The following is an 11,036-nucleotide window of genomic DNA, read 5'->3' as shown; positions in this document are numbered from 1 at the left end:
AGAGTAGTCTTCGATGCATAGCTGTTCCACTTGCCTGTGTAAGTTAAACATTTAACAGAAATGAAAGCATGCATTTTTCTCTGTTTGCTGGTAACCTATGAAATTAGAAACTTGTATTTCTGTGGTTTTAATGTGTTACACTATAAACAAAATTTACAGCACTATTGTCTATGGAATATAAAAAAGTTTTATTAGAATTAATTACTTTAAATGTTTTGTTATTTGATTTAATTATGTGTCAGACATTTACACTAAGACAATATAATGTTTATCAATAAAAGTATCCTCTCTTTGTACTAACTTAACACTTCAGGGTGTGCTTGGGCATTGGAGCAGAGAGCACCCCTGTGGGTCACAATCCCAATGATTTGTTCATTTTTGGCATAATTCTGAGAATACTTTGTACCACTGGTTTAAGCTGAGCATTGAATTAGGAAGTGAAGGAAGAAGAAAAGAGTTGTTATATTTGTAGTTCCTCTGCTACTTAATGTGCATTTGCTGTAAAGGTGAGTGCACCACAGTAGGTTATGTAGAAGCCGGCTGGCTCATGTGACCTGGATGTGTCAGAGTCCATACAGAAACAAACACTGAAAAAATGTATTTGCTGTTGTATAATGAGTCAAATTCTGCTCTGTTAAAACAATACAAACCTGAAATTACTGCACTGAAGTTAGTTGTTCTTTTCCAGACATAGGGTAGTGGGAGTTGACTGTCACTCTCCCAGCTGGAAGGATTCTGTGCCTGTTCAGCTATTGACAGCCATGGTAATGAGATCCAGTCCTCCTTCTGAAGTTATTGCTGGAGCAGTATTTTCAGTACTGTTTGGAATAATAATGAGGGTGATGTGCTATTACAATGGCTCTGATGCAGCCAGTTTCCATTACAGAAACCTGCAGAAAACCTGTGGAAAGGGCTTGTAAGAAGGCGTACTTCTAAAGCAGTAAAATCCTTGTGCTGCTATTATGCTTTGCACCAGCTGAGCAGAGACTGAAGTTTCCCTACTAAATCTGAGGCTGCCTTGGTGACAGGACTGTCCTTGCTTCTACTTCATCGCATGAGAAGGTTGGGAAATTTTAGCTGACCTCCCGTCCCGTTACACTTTCTCTGAAAGAAGGGCTTGAGATCCTTTAATGAAAAGGCATGTAACTGGAACTGCCTACCTCACCTAAAGTATGTCTTTGTAACAGCCACTGACAAAATGAAATCTTTCTTCTGAAGTACCCACCATGTCCACAAGAAGCAGTGGTATGTCTTAGGCAGAAGAGGTTATTTATTTACACATCTGCAGCTATTTTCAGGTGCAGAAGAGCCACACAGTGCAGAAAAGGCACACATGCTGATCCCGTGTCTCTGCCCATGAGTACAGAGGTGAGGTGCAGCCTTTGATGTTAGTGCAGAAAGTGTCTTTCATCAGTGCAAGCCCAGCAGTTGTCTTGAAAGTATTTTCCATTGGTTTGATTGTTTGCTTCCCAACTCTGTGTGCTGGCAACCCAAAAGCCATGTTGTAATGTATTATGGAAGCTGCATCTTTGTAGAGACTTCCCCATGACTAGTTTTCTGGTTCAGAGATAATCATGCTTTTCGTCACAATTTGGAGCTGTTCCAGTTGGCTGTTGGACTCTGAAGATACTCTCACTCCCAATCCCCTTTCAAGGTGATATGCCAAATATGCATCTTTTTTGATTCATCCTTGTGATCACTTTAGAAAAACTTTGTGTAACTTGCAGCCTGGAAAGTTAGAAATTGGTTTTCAGAGGATGGGGGAGTAACTGAATTTCTAGCTGCTTTCATTAAAGTTAGGAAAATCAGTGTTAAGGGAAGCCATCATTGCTTGTGCTGGAGGAGTTAATGAAGAGTATATATTTCATATTTATGTATTCACTTTTTCTTTTTTAGAAGCTGTTGCCATGTCATCTTTGCAGTTACTCTTCAGCCATCACACACCCTGCCTAAGCAAAGATGTGGATTTTTAGTGCAGAACAAAAAATGAAACATCAGAGCAGAAGTACAAACTGGTGAAAAGAAAACTAACCCTCCTCTCCCATCTGGCCATCTTTATCCATCATAGAGGTGTAAAACTAGGGCACAAATCCTATTTATTTTCCCTTTGGAGGTCACTTCTATCTTGCTTTACAGAGGCCAAACTTGTGTCTTTGCCACCCTGAAAACTATTTGCTTTGAAATACCACTTCTAGAGCTGAGATCTTTTCTCTGGAAGTGGCAGATAACAATCTCTCTGTGGGCTCTGACCAACTGATTTTTGACCTGTTTATTACATATTTTGCTGCTTGAACAAAACTGCATTTGCCTGTGTTCTCAGTGTAATGTCTTCTGATTGATGACTCTGAAGTGTTCAGTCATCTCAAAGTCATCATCACATCAAAACCCATGTTTTCAAGAGGACTGATTAATGGATGTCTCTGCTGCTGAGAGAAATGTCTTTTTCTCTTTGTTTTAATCTTTGGAATAACATCCTTTAAAATAAACCAACAAAACCACCCACCCTACCCCCTGAGATGCTGGTTTTGTGGCTGATCTTCCCTTTATACCACAAGACAAATTATACTGTATGTACCTTCACAATACATACCCTAACCTGTACTGGATTGTCAAACTAATTTTCATTCCAAAATGTCATTCTTAAAGCCAAGGAAAATCCAACACCCTGTCCTGCTCCCAAAGCCTACCTTTACCTGCTACAGCACAGCTGATGGCCCCTCTGCACCAATGGCCCACATCAGCACTGTGGACTGCGACATCTGAGGAACCAGGACTTTTATGTCACCCCTGTGGAATCTGAGCACTTGTCTTTCTGTTAATCTAATGACTGAGGGAGAGCTTGAAGACAAGCCTTCTCCACCCAAAATGTTTCTTAGCTTCTCGATGCTACAGCCTCCCAGGATACAGGCAACAGAAGGAGCATGTGCTTGCAGAGCAGTACATACCACCACCACTGCTTGGCGTCCTAAAAGGAGTGGTGCCCATTCAGCTGGGACAAGCCATGGACAGAGCATGGGGTTATGCACCCCAGAAAGGCTGAGGCATTTGCATGCAACTGTTGCAGCCCTGGGGGTCTGGCTGCAGGCACCTCCCAGCTCAGCAAGCTGTCTACTGAGACTTCCCACCTGAGGCTTCTCCCCATCCTCTCATGGGGTGCCTAGACATGGTAACCGCACCCTGGAGAATAAGTGCTTAATGGGTAGGGCTTTCGGTGCCCAAATCCTTTCTTAGTCAGCCTTCAGGTTGCTGGTGGGCTGCACAGCTCCTTGAAATTGCAACTCCTAATCCTTGGTGCTGGGAGATGGATACATGCAGGTACTCCCAGCACATCGCACTTTCTTGAAAGCTGAAGCAGAGGCAACATATGGCTGAGCCTCTGGAAGGGAAGTATGCAGACACAGGACTTGGGACAAACTGCAGGTATGTTGATTTTTTGCATGCATGTGGTAATCTGCCATTTTAGCATAGCTGAGCATCTGCCCGCTTCCCCTCCAGCTGCTGTAAGTGGGCTGCAGCTAGCATTCAGAGAAAAGGAGGCTAGTCTTCCAACTTGTCGGGAACAAATGGCACTCTGTAATTGGTATGAGCCTTCTTCACAGTGCCAGGCAAATCACTAGAGAAGAGTAGCACAGAATAAACAAAAACAATTAAATACCACAGGCTGGAGAGAGCAGGTGCAATGAAACCACTTCAAACAAGAGCAGTTGCTTATTGCAACTGCTCACACAAGATTTTATAACTGAGCCTTTAAAGAATGAATGAGAGGGGGAAAAAACCCCAAACAAGTGGCATAATTAATGTATCAGCTGCAGTGAAAATGTCTCAAACAAGTAACATTAAAGAGAACTCTGCCATTATCTTTCTGTGTGAACGTAAATCAACACTTGTCTGCCTAAAATTCTTTTGTGTTGACTGCAGCGAGAACTTGGATTTTAATGTTGCAGAGCAATGCCATCTAGGGCATATAGATTTACAAATACCAACAGGAATGCTATCCATCCTTACTGACAGAGCTCTCTGGATTGAATATTAATAACTGATTCATCACACATGCATTAGGCTTGTTGGGACTTGCTCCTTTTCAGTATCTGCTTCCAGTTTTCAGGAGTATGCTCTGTGTCAGATATTAATGGATAGTTTTGCCTCCACTGGAAAGTAATGAGCTTCAGTATATACACACACCTTATTTCCTCCATAAATCCACTTGATAGCTTTCATCTGTGCAGTAAAGCAGGGATTGTTGATGGTCTCTCTAATCTTTAGCTACTAAAGGACTCCACTGTGGCAGTGAGTAGAGCAGCTATACACTTAGCAGATTAAAATATTAAACCTAACAGGCCAGATCTTGGCATCCTTATTCAAAAAGCTACTTATGGAGATCCTGTTCAAACCAAGCTGCCTGTAGAATATGGGTCTGCATTAACTGAAAATATCTCAAGAACCTGGCCTGGTTGTAGCTCTCTCCTCACTCCTGGCTGTCACAGCTCTCTCCAGGCTGAAGATTAAGGACCAAAGAGGAGGTAGCAGTCTACTGGGTTCAGTGGAGATCTTTGGCAATAACTAGTTACAAACCTGCACTCACGAGTATTACGGTTTAGGTACTCTCTTGTCCTCTTGCTTCCTACCAGTTGACTTTGCAATGCTTGGTCTTTCTAAAGAATGGTAACAACATTTAATGGCACTTTAGACCAATGTTGTTTATCTCTGCAGTAGGTTTTCTTGTTCTACATATACAAATTTGCTCCCTACTGGGGAAAAGCAAGGGCTTTAACTCTCCAATCAATCTCAGGAGATGCTTCAAACTCCAAGGCTGTACACCAGCTTCTAGAGCAGCCAGCTTCTGCCCACTTCTGTAGGAGTTATGCTCAGAGCTGATTGTCCTCAGGGTATTGGCCTCACACGGTTTAGCTATTTTTCTAAGCAGCTCCAACCTGAAGGCAAAATGCTTGACTATAACTTGAAAGCACTGGGAAAGGTTAATACTTCCACTAATAAAGACAAGAGCTTTTAACATGGCTACAGGCATTTTTTTCCCCTCCCCTTGAATAATGGCAGTCTTGTTGCTCTCCTAGCAAAGGCAGGGCCTGATTCTCCTCCAGGTTTGCAGTGGTCTGGTTTGGCTGCCAAGAGATAATAAAGCAAATGCCTGCTGCCACCTTCAAATGGCATTGCCTATGGGCACAGAAATGCACATACATGCAGGCATAGTGAAGCAGTGGAAGTCTGGGGAAGCAATGGGTAGATGTTAACAGTATTAATTAAGAAGCAGAAATTACATTAGTAATTATATTTTTGTTGGGTCTGGTTAAACAGCACACTGTTAAAACATCATGCTGAAGTGACAAATAATTAGTTGATCACAGTTCTTCCTAGTGATCTGTTTTCCCATAAATTGGTGTGGTGTATGTCACTTCTTGTAACTGGAAATGTGAAGCACAGTTGATTTTGCTTAGGAAACAATTTTATGGCCACGCTACAAACACTGTCTTTCCCCCTCCCCCCCCACTTTTTTGTTTCTTCAGTAGTGTTGTAAAGATGAAAGGATGACTCACAATCATTACTTTCCTGCAAGTTAAGACAGTTGCAACAGAAGGACTGGAAATGCCAGCCTGTGTTTTTTGGAAGACAATGACAGTGTGTTCTCATTTGCTAGTTGTGGTACCACAGCCACCATAATGAAGGCAGAGGCTAGTTTACTCAGCAGCTGGTAATTCTGAGTACTTCAAAACTGATGTCCAAACTTGAATCAACCCAAGACGCTGTGCTTCAGCGGTGGGTCTGAGACAGCATCCGTGATACAGATTCAGGTGGAGTGAGGAAGCAATTACTCAAATAGGGGTCCTACTACTCCTTCCCTCCTCCCCACATAAAATACGTGTTCAGCAGTGGGATCAGACGATGGCTCTGATTCTTCCCGAGTTCCTGAGGATTACTCACAGCTAGCGTCTGGCAGTCAGTGTTTGCCTGGGCAGAGATCTCATCATTGCTCTCATGTCGCTTTGGCTCAGGCGTAGAGAAAGGAATAGCTTTTGGCACATATGCAGCTGGAACGAGCTCTCATTGGCAGCTGGAGGCTTGTCATTGTGCCTTCCCTTCTCACTCCCTGATCTAATGAGGCTGCTGGTGAGGAAATGGTATCAGGTGCCATAACTCTTGAGTCTTGCTTATGTGGTGTTCAGAGCAGGTAGGACAATGCATGGTGCCCCAGGGTTGTTCTCGGCCTGTACTCTGCAGGGGCTTTCCGAGAAACTTGTGGTTCTGGTGCACGTGCTCTTTGAGAGCTGGGATGTCGAAGTGCTCCCACATCCCTATACAGATACACATTTGAATACTCTTCTTAAAAAATACTTCAAATTAAAGAGAGAGAAGCTAAAAAATAATAAGTGCTAATGAGCTGGAAATGCAGTTATGCAGTATTTCCACTTATTCATTTCCTGGCTGTCGGGAAGATACATGAAGACTAGCTGCTGTCGGATCTCTCATCAGAACCCCATGATGGAAATCTGTCTTGATGTGGGGGAGTGCTGAAAAGCTGTTGGCCAGATCTCCATTCATGGGACAAGGCTGAGAGAGTTGAACTTACAGGCACAGCACCATGAAATAATAAAGAGTAATTTCTTCCCATGGACATAGTGACTAATGATCATAAACAACTTGATTCCAGTACTTTGCTATCAGCCTTAAAGAAAGAAAAAATAATGAAGTAGCAAAAAGAGTGGCTCTGAGATGAGTACAGAAAATAGAAGACACACATTTTCCCTTTCCAGATTGGAGAGGCCATATGAAGAAGCAGAAGTGACCTGGGGCTTTTTTTATGTTTACCCAGCCTGATATTTATCCTGTTTGTGTAGCCTTTAGTTCAATAAATACAAGAGTGCTGTATAATAAACAGATGCTAATGCCCTGCAGTTAGTGGGATGACCAGTAAAAAGAGCTACTTGTTCAGGATTACGCAGGCAGAGCTGGGAAGGGAACTAACATCTCTTGAAAATGAGGTTAATCCACATGACATTGTCTCTTTCAAGAAATATTCTCCAGTATTGTTGTCGAGCTTTTCACTGAGTACAAGCAGGTAGCAATCAAACATGCTGTGGGTGAATATGCTAGGCTCATCTGAGTACCGGGGCAAGTTTGTTGTGCAATAAGAACTTTATCAAAATATGGTAATGAGGATGTGAACCAAAGTGCTGGGGAACTGCTGTATTTCCTCATAAGGGAGAACTGACAAGACTTAAGTCCCAGTTTTGAAGCTATTTCTTTGCCTGATACCAGTGTCTGTGCTCATGGAAATGGCAAGAGGCAGCCATCAGCCAGAAGTTAAAGGCCTCAGCCTTTAACCTTCTCAAAACCCACCCTCAGAGATTAAGTCGCATCCCTTTGCCTGCTACATTCATTCAAATGGTGGCTCTGTCTGTGTGACAATCCAGACATTGCCAGACAGCAACAAGATGAACCACCTTCTTATTTGCAGGATGTCAGCATCTCATCTCACCAATTTCAAGCCCCAGCAAATCAATGATCAGCTCTATTTTATTCTCATATTGGCAGGATCACTCAGCCTAGGCTGTCTGAAAGGACCAGGATCATTGTCCTATCTAGATGCTGGGAACCTACAGTGATACTAGATGTTTGCCTCATTCACATTGAGCAGTGTAACATGACCAGGAGGTTTCTCTTGAAGGGGAAATTATTTTTTCAGGGGGAGAGGAGGCAAGACGGCTCTGCCATATGTACCAGGAAGCCGTGCATTAGCAGTAGAGCAAGTGATGCTGACAGATAGCCGGCCTGAACAGCACTACTATGGCTATGTTGGGAAAGGCTGCTTTTGGGGAATCCCCAGAGGTGGGATATAGCAAGTGTGGATTGCCCTGGTCTGGGATCCAGCTGCACATCTGCACCAGCTCTGTCTCACAGCCCTGGGGAGCCAGAGCTCCCAGATGCCTGGAACTTCTCTAGGCACTCTCCTTCTACTCAGCTTTTTGAGATTCATGGTGCCTCTTTTGTGCCTTTTCACTGTGACACTGAAATTTTGATGAAGATGGAATATCCCCTGGATCTGGAAAATGAAGAGATGGAACAAGGATAGATTGTGCCTCACTGTACATGGCAGGTCATGTCTGAGCCCAGAATAACTCAGGATCCGAATACCAGCCTTGTTACAGCTTACATGTTGCCTCTGCTCACTGTATGAAAAAGTCATTAGGAAAACAAAACAAAGGTCTGTTTTGCTCTTAAGCAGTTTTTGCTGTGCCTCCTTCATGCAGTTTGATTTGTTACCAAACATAGCTGAGTGCCAATGTTGTTTTGCAAATCAGAACAAGAAATCTGACTTAAAAGGGTAATGCACACAATACTGCCAAGGGATAAGATTTTGAATGTACTGAAGTAATTGCTGTCATGTGCTATAAACTGAAACAGACATGTTTTAAGGTGAGAAAAAACCACTCTGAAGTCGTCAGTGGACATGACCACTAGGCTTTGCAGGGCTGCGAGGATGCAGCTCCATGGCTGAGAGACACACAGGTCTTCCTGTGGTGCAGCAGCAACATCTTCAGCATGCGGGAGATAGATTCCAGTGCCTCATCTGTCTTTCCTGTGAAAAAGTGCTGCAGTTTCTCTTCTCCCTCCTGCAGAGTTCATGGCAATGTGGCAGGCTTCTAGGATAGGAGCCAGTGGAAGAAGAAAGTCTCTTGATGTAGGAGTCATGGCTACCATGAGAGAAGCTGGTTTGAAGGAATTAATAGTTGCTGCCCATTGCTGCAGTTGCCAGGGTGTGATGACAGATAAGCCAGTCTGTTTTCTATCCCCCCAGTACCTACTCAGGACACAGAATATCCTGGTAATGCCATTTTCTTCTGTACTTTGGATGGAAACAAGAAATGGGTGTTTTGATTTTTGGAGCCTAGGCCCAATCAAAACCAAATTACATGGGAAAGCCTCCCTCACCTCACTATGCCACGGCGCATAATACACCAGTGCAGCAGCTTGGGGGAGGCTAAATGCCATTTCTTGTTCAGACTAGTTAAGTCCTCTAGGGCGTCCCACCAGTGTTTAAAGCCTTCTGCTGACATGCTAGTCTCTGCCTCACACCCATATGATGACAAATACAGGCCAAGCCATACAGGGCTTGGAAAATTTTGCTTTTCTGCAGGATTACTGTATGTATAGAAAATCACACCAAGCCCATGCTCACAGATGGATTGAGAGGGGTCTTAATAAGGGTAAATATGAAACACAGGCCATGAAACTTCACACAATATCTCATACTTGAAAGGCTGTATGCAGCAAAGTCTTCTCCAGTAGGTTTCCTCCAGTCTTTAGAGCTCAGTTCTGCTCGAGTTCAGCAGGGCTGGCTATGTCCTGTCTCTCATTTACTGCCTCTGATTTGCTCTTGTTTTCCTCTGTGGCTAGCAGGCTCCTTACTGAACTGCTCCCAACTGCTTTTGAGGGGCAGCAGTGCCTACCCTCTCCCTCTAAGGGTAGCCAGGGGCTCTGATAGCTGTGCTGAGCCAGGCACTGCAAAACTGGACTCTAGTACCGTCTTTTAGGCTACAGGAACAAATGGCAGCAGTTTCCAGAGGTAGCAGGACTGAGAAGTCAGTCACAGTATCCCTTGTGATAAATGCTTTTTAATATCAAAGCTCTGTGTGGTATGCATGGCAGGTGGAGCAGAAAGGTTTCAGTGACCCTTGAGACAGCTTGCAGAACTCGCTGCCGCTTTCGGAACCGGCAAGCTCGCACCAGGCAAGTTTCACAGCCCTCTGTCAAAAACAGCTACAAATGACACGAAAGTTGCAGCAACAGAAGCTGCCTGCTCTGATGCGTTTAGTGCATCCATGGGCAAAACAGGTCTCTTACACCTAAAGACTAATGGCCACTTTCATGGAAGCCATGGGTTAATGTAAATGTCGCCGCCTTGTAAGTAAGACATAATTGCCTTGTCCTACTTCCTCAAAGCTAGGTAGGTAGCCACCTTTGATTTTTACGGTCAGAATTTTGGAATTGCCATACCCTCCTTCAGTAGATTTTTCTACAGCTGCGTGTCTTTGAGTATGTTCCTAACCACATTTGACATATCAGCTGCTGTCTTCAGTGTGGTTGCTAGCATTTTTAACGTGTACTCTATGTACGGAGAAAGCAGCTGCCAGACGGGAAGGAAGATCTTGCTCTCGTCGTCCTTTTATTGAAATAACTTGCACCGAGACGCCGCCCCTAATAAACTTGAGCAACACGGTGCGTTAGGATCCTGGGATGAGCTGCGGAGCGCGCACATCCGCAGGGCACTGGCGCTGCGCCTCGCCTGCCCCGGTGCGTTAGCGGGGGCCCGCGGAGAGCGGGCGGGCCCTGCCCCGCCAGAAGGTGCCGGGGCTGGCGCGGTTGCCGCGGCCCGCAGCCCCCGCTGCCCGGGACGGGGTGCGCGGCACACCACCCCCTGCGCGGCCCGGGGCCCGGCCGGAGCCCACCCGGCACCTCGGCGCGTCCCGGTGCCGTTACCCGCTGGGAGGGCGGAGAGGCCGCCGGGGCCGTGGATCTCCCCGCCGCAGCCCGGCCTGCCCCGGGCCCGCGGAGGCGGGGCCGGAGCGCGGCCGGCGCACGGCGCAGGCGCCTGGCCCGGGGGGACCCGGCTCCGGGGGAAAGGGCGGGGCGGCCCGAGTCGAGCGGGGCGGCGGGCACGAAGCCGCGGCTCCTCCCCGCGCCTCGGCCCGGCCCGGCCGGCCGGGGGTGGCTCCCGCCGGTGCTGCCCGGCGGCGCGAGGTGAGGGGCGGCGAGGCGGAGGGCCGGGTGGTAGGTCCCGCGGGGCCGGAGCTGCAGCGGCCGTTTGAGACGAGCCGTCGGAGCGGGCGGCCGGGGGCGGGTGGGGGCAGGCGCGGGCCGCGGCGCTGTGGGCCGCGGGCTGAACACCGACAGCCGCCGGTACCGCGGTTGCCTCGCGCTCTGCCCCCGCCGGGGTCGCAGGTGAGGAGCCGGGCGGCAGCCGGTGCTCGCTGCCTGGCCCCCTTCCGTGGCTGGGCCGCACTGCCGCCGCCGAGGGGAGG

The 11,036-nt window shown here is 46.6% G+C and overlaps 1 protein-coding gene across 1 annotated transcript in view; it reads left to right on the top strand.

Annotated features, from left to right (window-relative positions):
• Positions 1 to 10,684: 10,684 nt before the first annotated feature.
• The window catches only part of RIN2 (Ras and Rab interactor 2), an 81,931-nt gene continuing 81,579 nt past the window's right edge, over positions 10,685 to 11,036 (top strand). Inside the window, 1 exon segment of the mRNA XM_037406037.1 lies at positions 10,685 to 10,755. The gene's annotated coding sequence lies outside the window, so the exon portion shown is untranslated.

The sequence above is a fragment of the Falco rusticolus genome, chromosome 12 (genome assembly GCF_015220075.1).
Source record: "Falco rusticolus isolate bFalRus1 chromosome 12, bFalRus1.pri, whole genome shotgun sequence".
NCBI lineage: Eukaryota > Metazoa > Chordata > Aves > Falconiformes > Falconidae > Falco > Falco rusticolus.
This window is presented reverse-complemented; position numbering and strand designations above follow the sequence as displayed.